Consider the following 17,562-nt stretch of genomic DNA (forward strand, 5'->3'; position numbering starts at 1 on the left):
TAAGTGAAGAACAGATAATATTCGCTGGGAGCACATTTTATGGAAGTTTGCTGAGAAATAAAGGAGGAAGAAACAACAAAATTATACTTTTGCAACTAAAGTTCCAACAAAGTTTATCCCATCTGGTGATGAAAAACTCGTTCAAGATAACATTAATCGAAAACAAATATTATTCAAAGATAGCCTAGATTCAGTCTAGATTGTTATATGTTCATTTAATGCAAGAATTATTTCGTTATTGACCTGTAATTGGTAAGACCTTCTGGATCCAAATATTACACATTGTTTGCTTGCTTGAAGAAGAATTTACACAAGTTAATAGCAATTATCTTTGCCCAGACCTCAAACTGTTTTGTTATTGACTCAAGATATACAACTGAGAGAAATGTATTTCTCCCTGAGCCTTTATTTTAATTTACTTGTACATGGAAAATAGCTTTCTTATTTGGATCATAGTGGAGGGTAGATTAAGGGGATTTCAAATATAGTTTTAGGTTGTTGTTTTTTTAAATGAAATTTTAAAAAACTAAACTGATTCAGCCAAACTCCATTGATTTATGCTGGTTTAGTCTTGTGAAACCAGAGGAATGCAACTACACTGAAACAGATCAATATTTTTATTTCATTAACAGAACAAATTAAAGTAAAAATTATGCTGTTCTATATTATTTATTTATTTTTATTCATTTGATTTATAAAGCTGCCCATCTCAACACTTTGAGTAGCATACATCTTAAAAACAAAATTAAAAGAAACAATAAAGTGAAAAACAATAAAATAAATGGTTAAAATAATAATGGACACTGCTAAAATGTAATAAAGGGAATAATTTAAAAAGTAAACTGTACAGTGTGATTTCAGGAGCTTAGTTTTCAAAATTGGACAGCAAACAGTCTTGCCACTAGTGTTGACAGTATCTGATGTGACCAGCATTGCAAATTCAGTGGTGGTTTTGCTTGGCTGGATTGAATGATCACATTCCTCAAGTTTTTTGCATTGCATTGACCATGCTGGTGACAAGAACTAGTCAACAGGCTGAAAGTTGCCACTATTCAGCATATTGCTCACATGTGTTAAACTGTACTGTCTTTTTCTTTTTGCTGAGGACTTCAAATATTTTATTAGAAGGGTTCTGTAGGAATACATTTAGAAAACAGCAAACAGTAAAAAAAATTCACTGTATTTTTCCTCCTTTTCGTTCAGTTGTTGCTTAACTTATTTCAATTACTAATATTCTAACATTTCTTCTCCAGTATTTTTAAAACATTCACATTTTCAACAGAAGCAATGGTATTCCATCTTGTAAATGAGAATTAAATAAAGTACGCAGTATTACAAGACAGCCAGTCTCTCTGCTACACAATAATATCTTATGGCAGCTAATTAGCACAGTCAAAGGGACTATTGCCATACAGCTATGCTGAGAGGATGTCCTAAAGCAGGGCTGTCAAACTTGCGGCCCAAGGGATGGATGTGTTATATACTGGCCATGCCTCCACCCAGTTTAGTGAAGAGGGAAAAAGTCCCGATATGTCACGTGACGCAGGTGTAACGATGCGAGTTTGACACCCCTGTCCTAGAGAGATGGAGAAATAAAGTTGACGGCAGTGCCAAATGGGACTATAGAGGCAGCATAACCTTCAAAAGACAAATGGAAGTACTTTGAGTAGGCTTACAATTAAGAAAAAAATGAAGACCATTCAGTAACCTTCCTCCCCTCCCTTAATAAATTAGGCATCAGGGGTCACTACCTGCAGAAATATTTTCTTGAAATGAAATACTATCGTTTCCATACCACACACATAAAAAAAGCACAAGGATGAGAGACCAATAAGAGAGCAAGCTCAGGGGCTAGTGTAGAGATAAAGTTTAGATGGGTTCTAATTAATCTAATGGGCATAAGAAATAACCAAGATAGTAGGTCAAATACATGTATAAATGCATCTATAAATTATATGCAGAAATATGATTTGAAGAAATATTTCAGATTTGACCCTTGGAGAGCTGACATCAAGCTTTAAAGTTTCAGTGGGTTCACCACCTTGACTTATTTATGGATACAAGTAATAAAGGACAGATTAAAAAATTACAATGTATTTCAAATGTATTTAAATAAAACATCATTGAATGTATAACTTTTGGGGGGGCAAGATGATAAAATCAAACTGTGCACCGTAGCCATGTTAGGCTTGCTCAAGAGTTATTTCATTTACTGCTTTTTAAAATCATATATAAGACAATTTTGCAGTGCAGTAATAAAAAACATAATTGATTCTAGGTTCATCTAACACAATTTGCCATGGTAAATGGCTCTTCTGTATGTATGGACACTTGATCTTTCTTGGACATGTTTTCCCCAGAGGCACTTTCTTACACATGTAAGGGAAAAGTGCCAAAGTTACTTGCTATTCTCTTGTGACAAGCAATTAAAAATTATACTAGTTATTGCCAGATATATATATATATCTTTCCAGGTAGAATGGATCCCTTTGTCGTTTATAAGTTGCAGTCCCTGCACTGTTTTTTTCCTAATTGACATTTCTGAAATATTTATTTACCTCTAAAGGTAAAGGTAAATAAAGTATTTACCTCTAAAAATGCTGAGATGATAATAAAAATCAGTCAGCTATATGATACACTTGATATTGGTAAGCGTTGTGAAAGAAAGAAAATGGGATCCAAACCAACAGATCAGCATGAGGTCTATGAACAGTTTTTTTTTAAGGAATTGAAGCTGGTTTTGGGATATTGTGATGCTGTTAATCTCTGAGGTTTTGTGAAGAGTAAGTTCAGTCAAATTACTAACATGCTTCCCAAGAAAGTCAGCATCATACTACATATGAAAAACAAATATCAGAGCAGAAATTTTTTGGTTTAAATCTTCTTTCTGCCAAAATGTGTTGAATATTTTTAGATGCTATTGATTATTAATGAAATGAATGAATGAAATGAAATGAAAATTGAATGAAAAACTGCTGGTGACTTCTACCACTGCACATAGAGAGCATTTTAACTTACTGCACCTCTGTATGGTTTGCCAATTACACAGTGGCAGATAGGAAAGCACTCCAGAGGGTTAACTTCATTGCCCAGAAGATCATTGGTAGCCCTCTCCCCTCTTTGGAAGAGCTTTATAGTTCCCGCTGCCTTAAGAAAGTTCAGAACATCCTCAAAGATCCATCTCATCCTGGGAACCCTTTTTTTAAACTACTACTATCTAGCAAACTTTACAGAATAATAAAAACAAGGACAAATAGGCTGAAAAACAGCTTCTATCCCAGGGCAGTAGCTCTTTTGAATTTTGCTGCAGAGTGCAGTGTTGGTGTGGTGTCGGGGGTTTTTGGTTCAACGTGTGGAAGGTGAAGGATGTACGTTTGTGTTTATTTTCATAATCATGGTCATGATGTGCACTGAAGATGGTGTTTGATTTTGTTGTACGAGGTGCAAAGACAATAAAGTAAACTAAACTAAAACTAAACAGAAAATGGTTGTATGCATTAATTTGTGTCATACATGTTGGTTTAGACCATGGGTGTCAAATTCGTTGTGTTGCAATTCTGTCAGTAACATGTTTCTTGATCTACATGTATATAAGAGGAGAAGCAAGATTTTCCTTCCATCCTTCCAAGGTCGATAAAATGAGGACCCAAATTGTTGGGGGCAATATGCTGTAAACCGCTTAGAAAGGACCGTAAAACACAGTGAAGAGGTATATAAGGCTAGGTGTTATTGCTATTGCTATTCCTGGAAAATGTTCCAAATGATTCCTACTTCAAAAAGAAAGTCTTACTTATTTTCTTGAATCAATAATGTAAACATAATTCAGAATATCAGCAAGTGAACTGCATTGTCTTATTGCCCAGAGTGCTATTCCATTTATTCAGTTTTTATTAATTCTTGAACTATTTTTCCATAAAAATGATTTTGCTTAATAATAATTAATTAAGGATAATGTAGACTGAACAGCAAAATAAAATGGATTTTTCTATGACTGTTTTGCTTTTTTCCTCCTCTTAAAATATTGATGCTTCAGCATCCTCTATCTTGTTTTGGCAGTACACAGTGAGCACCGTTCTGTTCATGCTTGTCTTCCTTGCAAGAGTAATTGAACCTCTGTTATTGTCCTCCTGGGAGAATAGTTAAGTTCATTTGTCCTAACTATTTTTAAAAATGGAAAAATTGGCCTTGCTTAGGATCTCTGCCTTTTGGGAAGTGCTCAGACTCTTAAATCCTGCCTATAAAACACCATGTAATATTGCTTCCTAATCATTTTTTAAAAATATCATAGCTGGGAATTTTGGCTGTAGAAAGAGAGATTTTTTAAAACTGTTATGTTATACATCCTACAAACCTTATGTGAGCATAACATATGAATTCTTGGCTCTAAAAATTCAGCTCAGATCAGCATTTTCTTCCTTACTTACCCTCTTTCTATGTGGTCTCAACATTTTAGTTGTTTATTCTCTTTCTCAATTTCCACTTATATATAATACCTTTGAGGTGTTGTGGAGCTATATGAACTAGTTCTGTCTAACAAATATTATGGCCAGCAGTCAAACTGTGCATGTTGGAAGGTTTTCCTGTATAGAGATATCCTCTACACAAATGCTGATCCTAATTGGAAAAATCATGTTTATATTTGTGGTAGAGAGCTTAGCCTACATTCTATTAACAGATTCTTTCTTTTACAGATCTTGGATACTGGATTGCTTGCATCCTCTCTTGGTAATGCTAAATCTAGGATATTGGAATGCTGAATGAAATTCTAGCTATTAATGTCACCTGTATATCTCTCCCCAGTTTTTCTTTACTGTAAATAGCATTCAGTTTATTCTGTACAGCTTGATAGAACTGTAGGAATTTGTAGGTATTATGGGACTTAAATCTATCTATCTATCTATCTATCTATCTATCTATCTATCTATCTATCTATCTATCTATCTATCTATCTATCTACATTCAAAAACTTATTTGTTTCTGAGATCCTCTCTAATGCTTCTCTAAGTATTTGGATTTGACCACAAAATATGATTGCTAAGATGAGTTTCCTGTTCGTTCCATTTTCAGTCACTATGTACTGTTACAGTGCTATAGTAGAATACTATATAGTATGATGTTTAGCAAGCACTTAACTAGTAATGTAAAGTAGTCTAGGGAGAACATGATTTCCTTTTGCAAATGATGACATTGCCAATAAACCAAAGCAAAAAGAACTCTGCCAGGCACCAGTTCAGCATGCTGAGAAAAGGAATGAAGTATCTCAACAGAATGATAAAGCTCATGGAGATTTGAACTTAGGAGCCAATATAAATAACACTGTTCTATTATCTGGCTATACTTTTTGGTTACAGGTCACAGGAAACTGCTCCTGCAATGAGAAAGTGTTACCAATTATAAGTATTATTATTACCTTAACAGTATTTATCTATATCTATTATGTTATCATAAATTCAATATTATATATTTGTAAATAATTACATATATAACTAAAAGAAAGATTGAAAAAGATAAAATAATCAAAACTAATATGGAATAAAAAGAAAAAACAAAGATAAAAGAGATAAAAGATACAAAAAATAGAAAAGAAAGCTTCCATTTTCCTTTGCATAAAATACATATATGATTACAAAGTTATCTCTTACTCTGTAAGTATAGAAAAAACTCACTTTCTATTTATTGTTTTTTTAAATTCTCAAATCTACAAGTCATAAATGCATTTTTCCAGTTTTATGCAAAAGGTCTACAAGAGTTTCTAATTGATAATAAGCACAATTATTGTTTTTTTCTCTAATCCAGGAAATCAGTTTAGTCATTTTTACAAGTTCTGTTGTCTTTATCAACTATTCCTCTATTGTTGGTAATGTTGTATGAGGATGGGATTCTTGGCAAGAATTAAGATACAAAAAAATGTTAATAAGACAAGTCTGCATTGCCCATGAGCTGCTTGCTGCTTGCCAAGCAATCTTGTGTGCACTCCATCCATTGGCATCAAACACTGCTTCATAATGAAGAGTCTGCCACTGCCATCTAGTTTCTTTCTAACTATTATACTTCTATCCTGAAAGACATGCTAGACCTCCAGGCCTCGTGGATATTACCAACTCCATCACTCTTAGGCACTGAACTGATGATTGGTTGGCCAGCTTTCCTTTTGGCCCACAATTATTTTAAGGCATATTTCTACTCCATGTGCAAGTCTTCCATAAGACATTATTTCAAAGGATGCATCATATCGTAAATATTGTTTTAAAAATTGTCTTCAACTTATGAGCACAACTGAATCCCAAATTTATGTTGCTAAATGAGACATTTGTTAAATGAGTTCTGCCCCATTTTATGACCTTTCTTACCACAGTTGTTAACTTAATTGTTGCAATTGTTAAGTTAGTAACAAGGTTGTTAAATGAATCTAGTTTACCTATTGATTACTTGTCAGAAGGTCACAAAAGATGATCACATGACCCTAGGACACTGAAACTGTCATATATATAAGTCAATTGCCAAGAATCTGAATTTTGATCACTTGACAATGGAAATGCTGCACTGATTGTAAGTGTGAAAAATGGTCATAAGTACTTTTTTTCTGTGATGCTGAATTTTGAATGGTCACTAAACGAACAGTTGTAAGTTGAGGACTACCTATCTTAGCATAAGCTCTAGTTAATGTATTACACTACAGATGCATGTTTTCATCTGCAACAGTATTGCAGGAAGTTGAAGCAAAATCATCACACAGGATATGTCATTATGAAGTATGAATAAGTATTGAGAAATACATGTTCCCATGGCTTTGATTTGTATGAAAAACATGTTAATAATATTTGCTCTGCACAAAAAGATTCATACAAACAACAATGGAATTTTCCCATACTTAAAAATTGTTGGTCATAGTTTATAATTCTCTTCCATTTAATTTTTCACAAATTCTGAGGTATTAAAAAGGAGTGTAGGTATAAAAAGGAGTAGAAATGATGTATGAAAATGAGACCAAAAAATTGATATAGATTATCTAGTTATTTTCTAATATTAGTTTTCTATTTTCCCCTAGCATTCTTCCATCAATGAATTTTTAATAATGGTTTTGGTTGGTTGGCATTTTGAACCACTCTACACAGCTGAGAATATATCCTAAACATTCCCACAAAATAGATCAGTAGGGAATTTTGCTAAAATGCTAATTTTCTGGAAGGCAATTTAATAATTGCTCTCTGTGAACTTCTTAACTTTTTCCATATTTCTGAATGCTTTCTACTAGCTTTTCTCCCAAAGGAAGTTCTAGGCACTAATCATCCATCCTTTTTAAAAAGAATATATTTAAGATATATGTAGGATCAAGAGATCACACAACAAAGTAATATTTGGTACTTTGATTTGTAGCATATTAGTTTCTAAATACAACTGGTTTGGTATTGGCTTCGATATTGGTAGTCTTTGACTTAATATTGCAACTGGAGTTTCTGTTGCTAAGTGAAATGATCATAAAGTGAAACTGCATCCACTGACCTTCTGAGGAATCTCACTTAGTAATTACTATCCCAGCTCTCCTCATTGCCATTGTTAAGTGAATCTCTGAGTCATAGATGAGATGGCCACAACCAGGTCAGATGGGAATTTGGCAAGAAGTTGCAAATCCCAAGTGATTCACAAGGTAAGAAGAACATAAGAGGATGTAAAAGAATGTGAAGGACATGTTGCAAAGCTAGGAGAGGGTGTGCAGGGTACTAGAAGGCGGTCTGATAGCACGAGGGACATGATGGGAGGGTTGGGGAGATTGTGTGAAAGGGTCAGCAAGGGCCAAGAATGATGTGCAAGTAGTGGTTTAGAGGCAGGGATGGGAGTGCAATGGCGGCACATCAAGGGAGTGTTAGGGGGTACAGGATGACAAGGATTAGGAAAAGTGCACGTGTGTGTGTAAAATGGTCTACTGGGGTATGAGAGATGCCCTGTGTAGAATTCAAAATACTGATCTTTTGTCATTTGAAACAGAAAAAAGTCCACAGGTAAATTTATTGTAACTTTTTGCAGCTGGCAGGAAAAAAAATACTGACCAGAGAGAAAACAAAATCAAGAATTATAGACGTGGAGGAAAAAATTAAAAAATGGGAAAAGAAAATGCGAACACTCCTTTGTGTGAATGTAAAGAAACTATATTTAAAACTGAATATTTCTTCATCTCTCCCTAAAGAAAAAAACATTTCCTACTCCACCAAATAACTAGTATATTCTTTCCTTCATTTCTTCCCTCTCATTTTTATAACAGATAAAATAAATAATAGTATTTAGTTATGAAATAATATCCTTTTTCAAAAAAATATATACTATGTACTGACTTGGTATATATTTCCCTTTCAAAATGAACACTCAAGGCATCTTCCAGTTTAAAATCAATGTAACAAAAATGTAGAATTTATCCAACTAAAGCAAATAAGTTAATGTAAATTAAAAAAATAACATCTTAACCCTTTTGGAAATGAGTTCCCAAATTTAGGAGCCAATGCCTTAACCCACCACTCCTAGCAAGATAACAAACCCCATAAATTTCCTTTCCCAGATATGCTTACAAGTAGACTATAATCTCATTTTAATGGACCATTTGGGAGAATAAGATAACCATTACTCTCAAGTATGCATTAGTATAAAACTATATTCCTAGTGCAATTTATATAATTTACATAATAATTAAGAACATAAATTCCTTTCCACTAACATGATAACCTCCATCACAGGACAAAGAGTTATTCTAGAGGCTCCCTGCCTCTAGAATATGCATACCTCCTATCTGTCTGTCGTCTCTCTGTCCATGCATCCATTCCATCCATCCATCCATCCATCCATCACATCTCATGTTAAGGAAAGAGCTAGTCTTACATTGGAGTTAATGATGGCTTACAGGATGGGAGTCATGCAGAGAAGAACCAAATCCAAGATTGAGTCAGATGTAAATTCTTTGTAGACAGGATATGTAGCACACATCTAATGGGATAGTCAATTGTAATTAAGTGGAGATTGGCTCTCAATCTGGTGCATACCACATCTCAATTATTTTCTGGTGTTTCTTTGAAGAGAGCATAAATTTCCTTTCCACTAATATCTTGTCACATTTGGAAATGAATTCCCAAATTTATTTGCCAAAAATGCCAGCCTTATAAAAAAATAAAGAAAACTTTGGAAATGGTGAACATTTTGCCAATTTGTCTTCCAGAACTGGATATGATTATATCATTTTTGTTATATAAATCTATTATAGAAAACATTGTTTTTAAGGCCACTATTCTTTGGATAATTAAATTCTTATGATTTTTATTGATAATTGCTCCAGTCTCCCTTAGATAGCTTGGAAAAGTTATTACTTTTATATGTAATAGTGCAACAAACATTACTGGCATCAAGTTGGGTTACAGAAAAGTAAACATAATTTACAATATTATCCTGATAAGTCATCCGATATCAATTTTTTTAGAAAGAATAGAGTTTTCTTTTCAAAGTGAGGAACATACTTTGCATACTGATTATCTAGATCATTAACAGCAAATTTCAGGCTAAGCTGCTGCATTTAAAGGAAACTGGCACACACTAAACAATCTGCCTTTTTTAGCTGTTTGCTGTATAAAAAGCAAATTACTTTCCTTTTATCCTATGGTGAGGGCTAGAAGAAAAAATACATAATAAAACTTCCTTTTTTTGCACATGCTTTTGGAGTGAAATTTTTCTGGAAGAAAATTGGTCAATAAAAACTGTTACTTCCATGCAGGGCCACTTTAAATGCATAAGACAGAATCCAAAGAGCTACAGTACTTTAAGTTCCTCATGGACTTCACATTCCCAGTGGTTTTTTTTATTATTTTCTTTTCTACTTCTCCTAACTTCTGGCTTTTATGTCACAGTACAATGCAGTCTGCTTTCACAAATCCCTTTCATTTTGAATGCAGTTTGTCATCAGGTTTGAAGATGTCCCTCGATATTCTGGATGTGGAATTAGTTGTATGTAGTTCTTTGAAACCTTGTTATGACATTAAGAATGAAATACAATTGGGCTGCTTTTTATTTCTCTGTCTCTCTTGATTTGCATTCAACTGCATTGATCTCAGTGGTTTTCCTCTTGGTGTAACTGTCTTTCTGTTTCTTTAATGTATGCATATTCAGAATTTTGGATGTTGTGGGAAAAGGTTTCACTGGCAACTATTCTTGCCATTAAAAGCACTTCCCATCTGAATATCGGCTGCCAAAGTATGTGGTATCCAACAGAGAAAGGGGATGAGGACATAGATTGCAATGAAGCCGAACAGTCTGCACTTCCTAGAAGTGACACCAAACATCAATCTTTAAAAAGACAGCCCAGTACAGAGAAAAATAAGAACTCTTAAAAAAAAAAAAGAACAAAAGGAGAATTTTCTTATTTCATTCTCATTCCAGTGGTTTCCTCTTCAGATCCTTCCAAAGAAAATATATTCTCTTTGGAATTTCAGGGTGTTTTTTTTAAAAAAAAAAAACTTTAGTTTAAAGTTTTAAATGTTTGCACTTCAAAAATATGAACACTTTGATTCTTGAAACGCAGGCTTCACTGTACGTACAAAGTCATATAAAATAGGCAAGTAAACGAAGCATAGTTGAGAAGTGCACTAGAAGATTTGTGTTTCTATATATGCAAGTTTCTGGTTTTCCAGCATTAGTCCTTGTGATTTGATAAAGTTTTAGTTATAGCTCAGAGGATTGTAGGAAATTTTATTTCTTTCTAATTAATTGTAGTCTTAATTTTTCAAACTTTGTAGGCCACCAGATAGCAAAAATATATAAATGTTAAGTAGCAAAATATCAGGGGTTCTTGAAAAGATTGCCAATAAGTTTTGGTATTTTTAATCTGCTTTCCTAAAGGCAATTTTCCTGATGCCTAAATTTGATTTTTGATAAATTTGATTTGACCTGAACAGTAAATAAGGAAGAGAAAACTTTGTAGTTTTGGATGTTTAATGGCACAGAATTTACACTTCTCCACTTTAGTTGCCAGTTGATATTTCTACCTTTTCAATATAACAAAATCAAATGCTAGGTGTAATAATACTGAAAAAAACCCCAATAATTCACATAATTACTTAATGAACAGGTGAGTGAAGGTATAGGTATCAGTCAAGAAATGATTTACCAACTTTTCTCTCTGACGAAAAGCAAAACAAAAATAGTACTGGAAAATTCGGCTAATGAAGGGCTTTTAGAATAGAAGGGTCCCACATCTAAGGAGTTTGGTAGATCAGTGCAGAATATATTTGAGTGATTTGTCAAAGTGTTGGTATTTCAGATTCTAAGAATGGCATAGAAAGGACAGTGCAGATTTGGAAGATCAAAGAAGACAGAATTCCCATTTTCTTACTTTCCAAAATGAATTAGATAAGCTTAAAAACTTGATTACTAATATATTTTCCCAATTAGAACCTGAAGATTCAGGTATTGTTGACTTCTGTATGAACATAATAATTTACAACTGTAACTCTAGGCTTAATTATGGTCATAAGTCCAAGCTTAATTATATACATACAGAATTAAAGCTTTAATAATTAGTAATTCTAGTACAGAAGAATTGCAGAAGTATAGATTACATACATTGGTTTAAAATGTAATGTATTTAAAACTGGAAATGTCTTCTTAATTCTAGGTTGCATCTTTCTTTGTTAAGTTTTCGTCTGTTACTTCCTGGCCTGGCCTCAGATGCTTTGGAGAATATATTGATCCTCTCCTCTCTGTGACAGGAATATATTGTAAATATTGGAAGGCTTGTTATTATCTCATCCCTATTAGACTAGACATTCTCAGTTCTTGCGATTGTTCATCATAAGGTTTAGTTTCTGTCCCATAGTTATTTTCATTACTCTTGTCTGTATTCTTTCTAGAGTCTCAATTATTTTTGGAATTGTGATGACCAAAACTCAATACAGTATTCCAAGTGTGGCTTTACCAATGTTTTACCTGACTAAGAAAGTTTTGCCTGTGCTGACCACTTTCACTTTACCTTTTCATTCCATTTTGTTTTATTAAAGTTATTTCTATGTCTTAGATTGTAAAAGTGATGAGTGACCAAAATAAAGAATTGGTGGTTGTTGTTTGTTCAGATAATAAGAACAAAATATACTGTTTGAGATACAGTGGTATATAGCTACCTTGGGATTCTTTTTGTGGGTGTGGTGTGATTGCCTCTATTTTTTCTGGATAGACTCTGTGAACTTTCTATCTAAATTGCATCAGATTGGTTGTTTGTTTGGATTGTTATAACTTTTGTGGATATTATCTGTAGGAAGGATTGCTGTCCTTCTTAAATGATATGGCAGAAAATCAGGCAGGAGATTTCAATTTGGCATTTATATTTTTAAGACAGGTTTAGCACTCATTCTTGGCATGTATATCCTGGGAACATTTCCCTGATTTCTTATTTGATACTAGCTTGCCCATTCCTTGAATCTTTGACAGACCACACAAAGATTTTAATTTTTGAATGAAATAAATAAGATTGAATGAAAAAAAAAAAGTTAGATTGAAGCAGTAAATTTCCCAGTTTTGTTTCCCCAAAAAGCATTTTATATCTACCTCACTTTCTTTCTACCCATCTCCCCATGCCTTTTAATATTAAACAAGTTTGTTTAAAGCCAATTATGTCAATGCCAAAATTTTGTATTCAGACCTTTGGATGAATATGGGAGAAAGCCATATGGGAGAGAGAGAAAAAGTATTTAAAAATGATTACAGCAATATAGGGTGATTTTTTTTTCACACATATGAATTACTTCTTGATCTAACATTTCTAAAATAATGTATAGTAATAAAAATGTAAAAATAAGCAATAAAACAGCAAATAAAATGAGCAAAGCAGCAAGTAACAGTTACATTTGAGGCAATCGTCTAATCACTTGGTAGGAATGAAAGTCAAAACCTGGCAGCAACATGATGTATCTGTCTAGACTATTCTAATAACATAGGACCAATTGAAAGACTCTCCTTCTAGTTACAACCAGCTAAGTGTTGAATAGATTCAGCAGCATCATAGAGCTTTCAAAACTCCGACAACATGTTAAGTCTCAACACTGATAGCTAACTTAAACATCTAACTTTTCAGTTTTTGTGTGGCCAATTTAATAGTTGGATTAAGTTCTCTCATTTATGTTCTTCACAATAATCTATAGGAAAGTTATATTAATGACATTTAATGGCCCTTGCACCATCCCTGTGATCATGCAATTTGGATGTTTGGCCATTGATTTGTATATATAACGTTGCAGTATCACAGGATCATATGGTCATCTTTTGCATTCTAACAAGCAAAATAAATGGGGAAACTAGATTCACTAAAAATCACATGACTAGCTTAACAACTGCACTGATTCATTGAACAACTGCGCCAAGAAAGATTGTAAAAAGGGGCAAAATGTACTGAACAACTGTCTTGCTTGGCAATTGAAATTTTGGGTTCATTTCTGGTTGTAAGTCAAGGACTACCTTTATAACATAGTTTTCCAAGAAAAGTCTATGGAAAATTATACCATATCATATGAGTGAGTATTAAAAGAAAGGTAAATATTTTCATTGTTCATTTCCACAAATATGTCTCCTAAAATTAAAAAAAGTTGGATCAGATATTTCAATTTGGTGTTCAATTTAATTCTTAAATTTCTAACGTAAACATGATGGTTTGATATCATGGTTATAACATGAATACTACAATTTTTGTGCAATTTTTTTGTTTCAAAAGTAGTGAAAATATTTGGATGTAACAAAGATTGGATGTAATAAAGATTCTGAAATAAAATCATGCTGTATTTTATTCATCTCATTTAAAAATTATATTCTTCTAATATTTATATTCAGGTTGGGGTAGAAAGCAAAGTCTGCTGTGGTGTATATTGTAATTAAGTATCAAACAATGTTTTGAGGTGGAAAATTCCCTTAAAGCAACCAATGAATGTGCAGAATGTGAAAATTAATTTTTCACAGAAGGTTGCCATTTGTATAGTAAAATCAAAATTATTTTTTTAGCTTTGATTCTAAATATTTCTTTATTATTTATGAATGAGCCATATCAAACTCAGACACTTCAGAATGTATATTGTATGAAATAATTGATATGTTTGATTGAAACAAGATATATTAGAGGATTTTTTGCTTTCTATTTTAACTAATAACTTGTTTGTAATAAATAGTGGGAAACACTACAGCAGTTGGAATGCAAACTCATATATACCTTAGTCCCACCTGTGCATAGCTTTTTGTATTGGGTTTTTTAAACACTAATTTTCCCAGCTGTCTGTTTAATGTATTTAAAATGAAGAACATAATTTGTTGTTGTTTTTGCTAGCTTAATTGAATACTGTTTAGCAATAAAAAGGACTTGGTAGTAATTCTTTCTGAATATCATTTGACCTTCATGTGAATAAGAGTAGAATGTAAAATCATCATAGATTCTTTTCCTTGACTTTTCATAATATAAAAAAATGAAGGGGGAGCAAAAAAGCAAGATTCAGTTACAGTATTGTATTTGTACAGCTGTATCTCATTGAATTGAGGCTTGTGTTACACACAGTTTGTGATAGGAAGTATATGCTTTTAAAACAACTAAAGAGACAGATCTTTAACCTCCACACTTTTTAGGTTTTTTTTTAGTTTGCTCGTTTAGCTTCTGTCATACTCCTAGGAAGTATTTCAAATGTAAATTATTATGCACTATTGTAGTTTGAATGAATAACATAGTCCCTAATGAACTCATTAGGAAGGGTAGATTAAGTTATTTTGTTTTCCTTATGAATTGAAGTTTAAGAATACTATATAGTTGAACAGAAGATTTAAAAAAAATCGCTGTAGAGTGGATATTAGGGATTCTTTTCCAGGTTTAAATCATAGTGGGAGGAGGTTTAGTTGTATGTATTGTGGGAGCTTCATATAGTTATGGATGATTAAGTTGTTTCCTATAACAGGTCATAATTTTCTAGTTATCAATGTTAATATCTAGCTTTACACATAGTTTTAAATTCGTCCAATACTTGGTCTTAAGATCTCTTAATGTGTTTCATTTAAGAGATTTACATTTTGGTATTAAGCACCATCCTCCCAATGTGGTTTTGGCTTAGAGAATACTGTTGTATTAATGTTTAGAATGTCATATAGCAAATGTATCCCAATTTAAGGACATGTTTGCATCATTGCAAAGAGGCTCCTGCCTAGTCAATTTTCATATTATCATATGCTTTATTTAAACTCATCAAACCTCATAAATACAACAATTTCTGGAGACCACCAATCACCTTCACCCAGTGATGTTCTTAAGGCTTTCTCACACCTCTTAGGCAGTACGTCTGTCAAACCCGAAATAGTTCATCTTTTTAGCAGAGTTTGCCAAAGACATATTCACATATCCAAGATATATAAAATAGTGATCTTAGACCTACTTTAAATAAATGGCAATAATAAGTGGCTATTGAGACTGGGTATCAAAGAGAGATAAAGACCAACTTGCACATGTTGGGCTAGAGCAGGAGTTTTCAAACCTGGCAACTTTAAGGTTATGGACTTTTAGGATTTCTTAGCAAGCCATGTTTGGAAACTTCTGGACTAGAGATTAGCTTGTACCTATTTTCCCTTCTCCTGAATGAAAATATAGGAATGGTGGCCATAAAGTGTTAATTAACATTTAATCAGCACCTCTAGGCTTTGTACAGGGTTGCTGTCAAATGGAAAAAAATTAGAAATACAAGTTCAAGTGGACTTTAACAGGACTTTTCAGGCTTGAAATTTGTCTGGTATAACAATAAAATATAAAAAGTGGGAGAATAATTGCCAGTTTTGTATCTCTAAAATCTTTACCTGCCAATGTTGTTTGGCAGTTGAGAAAAGCTAGTTTATCCCAATATTTTAAGCAACTCATTCACATGTGGGCCTCTTGTGAATCTTATTATTGAGGAAGATTAGTGGATTGCTGAGGAATATGTTAGTGTTATCTTAAGAAAAGATTAAATAGGTTAGTTATCTGGACAAGTGCATGTTGTTGCTGTATACTTAACCCAACCTTACCTTGATATCTTGTCTCAAGTCTTTTTGTAGTTTTGTTTTGTTCTGAAGAAAGGCACCATCTGTACAAATTGCAAAAAAAAAAACCTGTGAAAACATTTGTGAGATGTTACAAAACAAACAAACAAAAAAACCTGACAGGACCAAATTAATTGGTTGCCTCCAATAATACAAGATCACCTTTCTGTGCCTTGAATCTGTTTTAAAATCCTTCTTTAAATTAAATTATTTTTTCAATCAGAGAATCAATTTGTGACAGATCCTATTTATGTACCTTTAAAAATAAATAAATGAAAGATTCTTGTATTATATGAGAAATTGAAGAAGGCAGTGATTTTTTTTGGGGGGGGTGTCTTCCTGAATAAGAAAAAAAGATACTTGATTTTTTGCAGTAAAGCATAAAACATTTAACTTCAAAGGAATGTATGAATTGGAATCTACCTAAACTTAAAGAGTATATGAAAGAAATTGCAGTAAAATAAGTGTCATACATTTCTTTATTTCATGTTTATTTTTAATTTCATATATATGCTTATAAAACATATAGCTCTGTTAAAATGCTTGTTTTTTCCTTTACAGTTTTATTTTTAGATACTTTTTTCCAGGTTAAAAATAAACAAATTTCTAACAATTATATATTGTTATTCTTTACAACAAAATAGAATGCTGGAAATAAATTATAGAGAGAGAGTTTGGGTATCTGGTGTGTTCATCTGTCTTTCCCTTAGCAGAATAACTAAAAACTAGTTAGCAGAGTAACTAAAAACTAAATAGTACAAAGCAAAAGATGTATATGGCAAGAGATGCTGGCAAAAAAAAAGACTGAGTAAGGAAATGGATTAGTTCAAGCCAGGGTTGCTATAGAGAAATATAACCTCTTGAATAATTTATATCCATGCATTTAGATGCAATATACTCAGGAGTGGGATTCAAAATTTTTAACAACCAGTTCCGTGGGCATGGTGGGTGTGGCTTGGTGGTCATGTGACTGGGTGGACATGGCTTGGTGGTCATGTTATTGGCTGGGTGTGGCCAACTCAATATCACTCACTTCAAGGCACTCATCTCCTCGCCTGGCCTCTCATGACTGTGGGATGCTGCAACAGTCGTAGTGTGAAAAATGGTCATGTCACTTTTTTTCAGTGCCATTGTAACTTTGAATGGTCACGCCACACAAGCAAAGTACCAGCAAAGGAGGGGGGAAAAACTCCAGAGACGTTCCTGAGACAGGAAGTCTAGTCCTGCCAAGAATGTAAAAGGGTTAACAGAGAGGCAGTTTCTGTAAGCAACACCAGAATGTTTCCTTCCTGCCTTCTTTACAGGATTAGGCCAGTAATTTCTTCTAACAACCGGTTCTCCGAACTGCTTAGAATGTTAACAACCAGTGCTAGCGAATAGGTGCGAACTGGTAGAATCCCACCCCTGAATATACTGTGTTATTACACAGAACAAAATATAATGTTTCCTACTTCTATGAAAGGAGTTCAGGAAAGAATTCAAGATATCATTCTCTGCATTCTG

General features: G+C 33.2%; 1 protein-coding gene across 1 annotated transcript in view; it reads left to right on the forward strand.

The window, feature by feature from the left end:
- AGMO (alkylglycerol monooxygenase) overlaps window positions 1–17,562 on the forward strand; it is a 139,198-nt gene that overhangs the window by 42,887 nt on the left and 78,749 nt on the right. The gene's annotated exons all lie outside the window — the stretch shown is intronic.

The sequence above is a fragment of the Notechis scutatus genome, chromosome Z (assembly GCF_049901735.1).
Source record: "Notechis scutatus isolate UNSWTSFEM ecotype Mainland chromosome Z, rNotScu1.2, whole genome shotgun sequence".
Lineage (NCBI taxonomy): Eukaryota > Metazoa > Chordata > Lepidosauria > Squamata > Elapidae > Notechis > Notechis scutatus.